General features: G+C 52.0%; 1 pseudogene; it reads left to right on the top strand.

Moving 5' to 3' along the window:
- Nucleotides 1–6,359: 6,359 nt before the first annotated feature.
- Nucleotides 6,360–6,399, top strand: part of LOC138380420 (small nucleolar RNA U13) — a 92-nt pseudogene continuing 52 nt past the window's right edge.

Here is a 6,399-nt window from a genome sequence, read left to right as displayed (position 1 = left end):
AAGGCTTACTGTTTACCACGCGTGCTTCTGTGGGCTTTGCCTGCATTTGCTTTTTCACTCTGCACAATATCCCTGTGGGGTAGGCACCATGATTTCTGCATTTGCAGATGAAGAGGCTGAGGCTCAAGAGGATGTATGACTCGCCAAGTTACCAAACACGGAGTGTCGTCCAGGTAGCCAGTCCAGGCCCCCCGGCTCTGCAGCCACTCTGCAATGCTGATTCTGAGCCTGACCGTTTCATCACTGGTGGCTCCCTGAGAACCTTGACTCGGCCCCCTTCCTCAGTTCACTTGGGAAACATATTCATGTGTGTGTATTTCTCTCCTTCCCTCTCCCACCCCCCCCCCCCGTTTTAGTTTTTATTATTTTGAAAAGTGCATAGAACGATAAAAACTTTAAAAGTAGGAAAAAGCTTACGGAACACATAAGGACACAGAGAAAGAAAATATCTGTGTACAACAGTGCAACGCATTTGTGTTTTAAGTCGTGGTGTTGCAAAAGAGTCCAAAAGTTTAAAAGAAAGAAAAACAAACAAACAAACAAAAAAAAAAAAGCCAAACCACCATGGAAAAGTTTATGAAGTGAAAACACTTACAGTAAGCTAAGGTTAATGTATTATTGAAGAAAGAAATTTCTAAAGGTAAATGTCGTGTGGCCTAAGTGTCCAGGGTTTATGAAAACCTACAGTAAGTAATGTCCTAGGCCTTCACATTCACTCACCACTCACCGCCAACTCACAGACTCACCCAGAGCAACCTCCCGCCCGCCCTGCAAGCTCCATTCACCGTAAGTGCCCTGGCCAGGTGTCCCACTGCACAGAAACCTATTAGACTGCATTTCTTCCCATTACTATCAGTAGTTGTACATTTCTTAGGACTGTAGGCCTACGATACACCTCCAGGCATAGTTAGGGGTTGGGAAGAGGAGGGAAGAGGCCATTCTTCATTTATTTTTTTTTTTTTTTTTGTTGAGACAGAGTCTCACTTTGTTGCCCAGGCTAGAGTGAGTGCCGTGGCGTAGCTCACAGCAACCTCAAACTCCTGGGCTTAAGCGATCCTACTGCCTCAGCCTCCCGAGTAGCTGGGACTACAGGCATGCGCCACTATGCCCGGCTAATTTTTCTATATAGATTTTTAGGTGTCCATATAATGTCTTTCTATTTTTAGTAGAGACGGGGTCTCGCTCAGGCTGGTCTCGAACTCCTGACCTTGAGCAATCCACCCGCCTCGGCCTCCCAGAGTGCTAGGATTACAGGCGTGAGCCACCGCGCCCGGCCCATTCTTCATTTATTAATTGGGTAGCATGGGGGCAGGGGAGGCAGTTTCCTCCTTCTCCCCCTCTTGTTTTTCTTTATTCCTCTCCCAGTTCCCCCTTCCATCGTCTCGATGGATTTGGATGAGACGTAGACATTTTCTACGTCAGGCCTTAATCATACCGAGGGAGCAGGAGAAAAGTAAGCCGCCTACCATGACACGATGGAATGGAAGTTTGTCAGCCATTGACTGCTGTGGCATTCCGACATTTAGTGTCTTCAGGACATTCTATATTTCTGCTATCCCACTAGAATATATCTCCTCGATCACTACTGTGTGGCCACATCCCAGCTGTTTCGTGAGCCACCCTCAATGTTCGTGACGATGTAGTGTGGGGACTCCCTCCGTCTGGTGCCTTAAACTCGCACATTTGGGGTTTTGTATCAGGATAGCAAAGCGATCACCTTTAAATAACCTGGCTGGCCATGGTGGCTCATGCCCGTGATCCCCGCAACTTGGGAGGCAGAGACGGGAGCGTGACTTGAGCCCAGCAGCTGGAGACCAGCCTGGGTAACACGATGAGACCTCATCTCTACCAACAAAAAAAAAAAAAAGAAAAATTATGGCGGGTGTGGCAGCATTTGCCTATAGTCCCAGCTACTCAGAAGGCTGAGGCAGAGAGGATCACTTAAGCCCTGGATTTGGAGCTTGCTGTGAGCTACAATCAGGCCAAGGCGGCCTGGGAGAGGACAGAGTGAAAGAAATCCTGTCTCAAAAAAAAAAAAAAGAAAAGAAAAGAAAAGAAAAGAAAGAAAACAAGACCGATAACACAACACAACTTAGAAGACTTGGTGTTACCGAAAGCTCGGCCACTTGCCCACGAGGCCGAATAACGAGGACAAGCTGTTTGAGGAGGAAGGAAAGAGAGAGTCTATTTTGCCGGTAAAGGAGAAAATAGGGTAGACCTTCCCATCTCAAGCCTCCGAATTTCCCCGAACATAGGGCTAGGCAGAAATACAGAGCTTTTAATGAGGGGGGGAGGGGTTCTCAGCTTTAGCGTTGATTGTGGTTAATTATTTCAATCGTCCAGGCTCTGCCAAAAACAAAGCCTGTGAACTCTGCCGGCCGCCCACCTGGGGGGGGGGGGGCGGGGCAGGGGACCACTTGGGAGTTTTAAGAAAAGATTTAACCTGCCTTGGGGACATAGGCCAGACTACAAGCTCCCAAAAGTGGTGGTGGTGGTGGTGGTGGTGGTGGGGAGCGTAAAACGACAGAACGTCTTTCTGTCCTTTATTGGTTTCTCCTTTTTCCCCCCTAGGTGCCAAAAGACCTGAGACTGATGCCGAAAAGAAATAGGTACAGGCGCCCACGTGCACACACAAAGATATACGATCGAATACATCGTGTTGACAGTCGGGGAAACTGGAAGATGATGGGGAAGTATCACGAGCAACTTTGTATTTCTTCCAGGACAGGAAAATGGACACGAAGAGAAAAATTCATCGTTCTCGGCGTAGGATAAAAAGCCACATCTTGTTACTTAATATAATTCATTCTGTGATTTAAGTTTTTATACGATATGATATTCGATAAGCCTAAAACACAAGATAAAAGAGAAACAAACAAAAGGGAAAAAATAAAAATAAAAAAGACGACGGGCAGAGGCCTACGGTCCCGGGAGGAGGCAGAGAGCGGGAGGAGGGGCGCCTCCCGCAGACAACAGGGCGGGTGGGCGGAGACCCGCTAGAGGCTAGGGCTGCCCCGGGCGGGCCCAGAGCTGCGGGCCCGGGAAGAAGAGGGTGGGACCGTCCGGACCGTGCTCTCCTCCCCGCCCTCCACACCTCCCGGGAGTCAGCTCTTAAACTCCCAACGTCACCTGACTTTCCGGATCCCGAGGTCTGATCAAAGTGGCCGCTAGGTGACACCCAGCAACCGCTGCCGGTGTCATCCTGAAAAGAACGGACCCTATGACTGACGGGGGTGGGGCGCACAGTGGGTGGCCCGGCCAGCTCCCCTTCCTCCTCGGAGCGGATCGGATCATCTGGAACTTTATCCAGAGAGGAGAGAGTGCCCCTGGGTGTGTGCTAGAAGCCGGAGGGTTGGGGCAGGGACCTACCCAAGAGAGAAGTAGAGTACAGGGAGTTTCAGAGTTGACCCACTCACCATCTCGCCCTGGTCAATACAAGAGTGGCAATATCTGTCACCGTGGAATGAACACTTGGTACCGAAGACCTTTGTCTATGCTGGCCCCCGTATGCCTAGGGGGGGGCATGTGGCCAGAATCTGACATCCTAAACGTCTTCGTAGAAAGAATTTGGGGGTGGGGGTGGGGGAGAGAGACAGAAAAAGAAAAGAGAGGGGGAAAGAAATGGCTGCCACAAAACTATCAGAACAGAGAAGCGACCGATAGGGCCTATCTGGTTAAGTTCTTTCCCTACCCAGAGAACGACTTGACGTAGCTGACGTCACTGCAGTCAGGCCACGTTCCGGTGGACACAGAGAGTCAGGGATAGAATTTCACGCTCGGCACTGTCTCTCGGGACAGCGGGAAGGTGGAGGGTGGCTGAGGGTTCTATGCTCCTTTATCACACACCGTCAGGTAGGTCAGGTAAAATTGAGGACAGATTTCCAGTGTTTCGAGAAAGGAAGAGCACTCGTGCAGGCCATCTATCTGTACGTGGGAGAGTGTCCCCGAAAAGTGGCTTTCAGTGCCGGGATGTGCCTAGGCCAAGAAGGTACACGATCCTGAGTGAGAATGGTCCGTCCCATCGAGTCAGTCGGTAGGAGGCCACCGGGTCGAGACGGAACTGCCCCCCCACCCGCCCCCGCCCCCGCCCCCGCCCCCGCCCCCGCCCCCCAGAGCAGACAGACTCAGAATGGAGTCACTCGGTGCCAGTGCCCTGCCCGGGTGCCCCATCATTCAACCGAACTGGGAAACAGGTGGGCTTTCCGACCCTCGGGAGGGAGCTTCACCGGCGGGCGGACAGATCAGAAGGGGCCCGGCTCCCTTGAGCGGGCAGGCTGGGGACGGTCGGTGGGGTCTCTTGACAGGAGGCACCACGGAACCCTTGAGGCAATGTCGGGGGCACCTATGTTGCGGTCCAAAGCTAGCGTCTGAGAAGTCGTCCCGAAAGCATGATGGCGTCAACAAGTCCCCTCCGTTCAAGAAACGAGATTCATTTCTAGAGGAGGGCCACCCCCGCGGGAGGACCGTAGGCTTCCTGTGGACATTCTCTTCAAAAGGCAATTCACTCAGCGGAGTGAAAATCGGAAAAATCGCTGTCCTCTGACGCAGCTGCAGAGAAAAGATGGCACCAAAATCAATGAAACACACACACACACACAAACACACCTCCTCCCATCTGAACGAGCACTCCGGACGGTCACATAGGGAGAGCGACGGGCAGTCTTCCCCCCCCTGTGGTTTTCTACCTTTCGTTGCGGTTTTTTCCCTCAGTGGATAGAGGAGGAGACACAGGGGGCTCAGCCGGCATGCGAGTGGGTTTATCATCCTCTGTGAGTATCAACACGCGACACCACCTAAGTGAAGGAACACACCGGTGTTTCATGTGATGTGGCTCAATGCCTGGCAGATACGAGCCTTTGCAGGCCTCCTCGTGATCGACAGGACGTCGCCTTGGACACGGACACATCTTGTCCCTCCCTCCCGAGGCGATAGGCGGTTCCGTACCTCCTCGGGGCCAGGGCACAGTCTGCCTAGGCACCTACAACACGTGTGGCAACAGCCTCGATGGCTCTGCCATGAGAACGAACTCCCGTGGCACGGGGGTGGGGTGGGGGGGGGGTCGGGTGCTGAAGAATTCAGCTGAGTGAAGGAATGCCACGGGATTCAGAGTGCCATCGGTGGGCTGAGAGGCGAGCAGGGCGGGCTTTGAAAGGGTAACATTCTCCCTGCCTTCCGTCTGGCTGTGAATACAGAACGTACACGCCAGGCGGGGTGGCTCACGCCTGTAATCCTAGCACTCTGGGAGGTAGAGGCGGGTGGATCGCTCAAGGTCGGGAGTTCGAGACCAGCCTGAGCAAGAGCGAGACCCCCATCTCTACTAAAAATAGAAAGAAACTATATATCTAAAAATATATACAGAAACAGTATCTAAAAATATATACAGAAAAATATTAGCCGGGCACGGTGGCGCATGCCTGTAGTCCCAGGTACTCGGGAGGCTGGGGCAGTAGGATCGCTTGAGCCCAGGAGTTTGAGGTTGCTGTGAGCTAGGCTGACGCCACGGCACTCTAGTCTGGGCAACAGAGTGAGACTCTGTTTCAAAAAAAAAAAAAAAAAAATATATATATATATATACACACACACACACACACACACACACACGTATATCCAATTAGCTGGGCATGCTGGCACATGCCTGTAATCCCAGCTACTCGGGAGGCTGAGGCAGTCTGATCGCTTGAGCCCAGGAGTTTGAGATTGCTGTGAGCTAGGCTGACGCCATGGCACTCTAGCCAGGGCAACAGAACGAGAGACTCTGTCAGAAAGAAAAGAAGAGCGAGAGCGAGAGAGCGAGAGAAAGAAAGAAAGGAAGGGAGAGAAAGGAAAGAGAAGGAAGGGGGGGGGAGAGAGAGAGAGAGAGAGAGAGAGAGAGAGAGAGAGAGAGAGGAGAAAACTATTAAAAAATTCGGGACCAGATCCATCGGTCGGTACTCAGAAGCGTGACGATCGGGTGTTCCCGAGCACGTGTGAGATGTGTCTTCTCCCTGACGCCGCGTTTCCTCCACACACACATCACCCATCTGCCGTGGAAAAAAAGCAACAAAAAGAGAGAAAGAGATTAAGAAGGGAAAATGGAAACAGGGCAAAAGAGGAAGAAAGAAAGAAATTTCGAAAAAAAGAGACCAAAGTCACAGCGAGAAGGAAGAATACTGAGCCCAGAGCGACACCTAGTGACCACACCGTCACAAGCACCCTAGGGCCCCAATTCGCCAGAGACATCTGGTGGACCCCAGGGCAACATGTGGTCGACCCGGGGCCATGGCGTCTGCAGCCGATTCCCAGGCGGGCACACGAGCCCGGGGAAACTCATTCTCAGCGCGGGGAGGAGGGGAGGGGAAATAATAGCAAAGTCACACCAGATCCCTTTCTAGTTCATAAACGTGTTGATTGCGTGTTCAC

Source organism: Eulemur rufifrons, unplaced genomic scaffold, assembly GCF_041146395.1.
Source record: "Eulemur rufifrons isolate Redbay unplaced genomic scaffold, OSU_ERuf_1 scaffold_420, whole genome shotgun sequence".
Taxonomy (NCBI): domain Eukaryota; kingdom Metazoa; phylum Chordata; class Mammalia; order Primates; family Lemuridae; genus Eulemur; species Eulemur rufifrons.
This window is presented reverse-complemented; position numbering and strand designations above follow the sequence as displayed.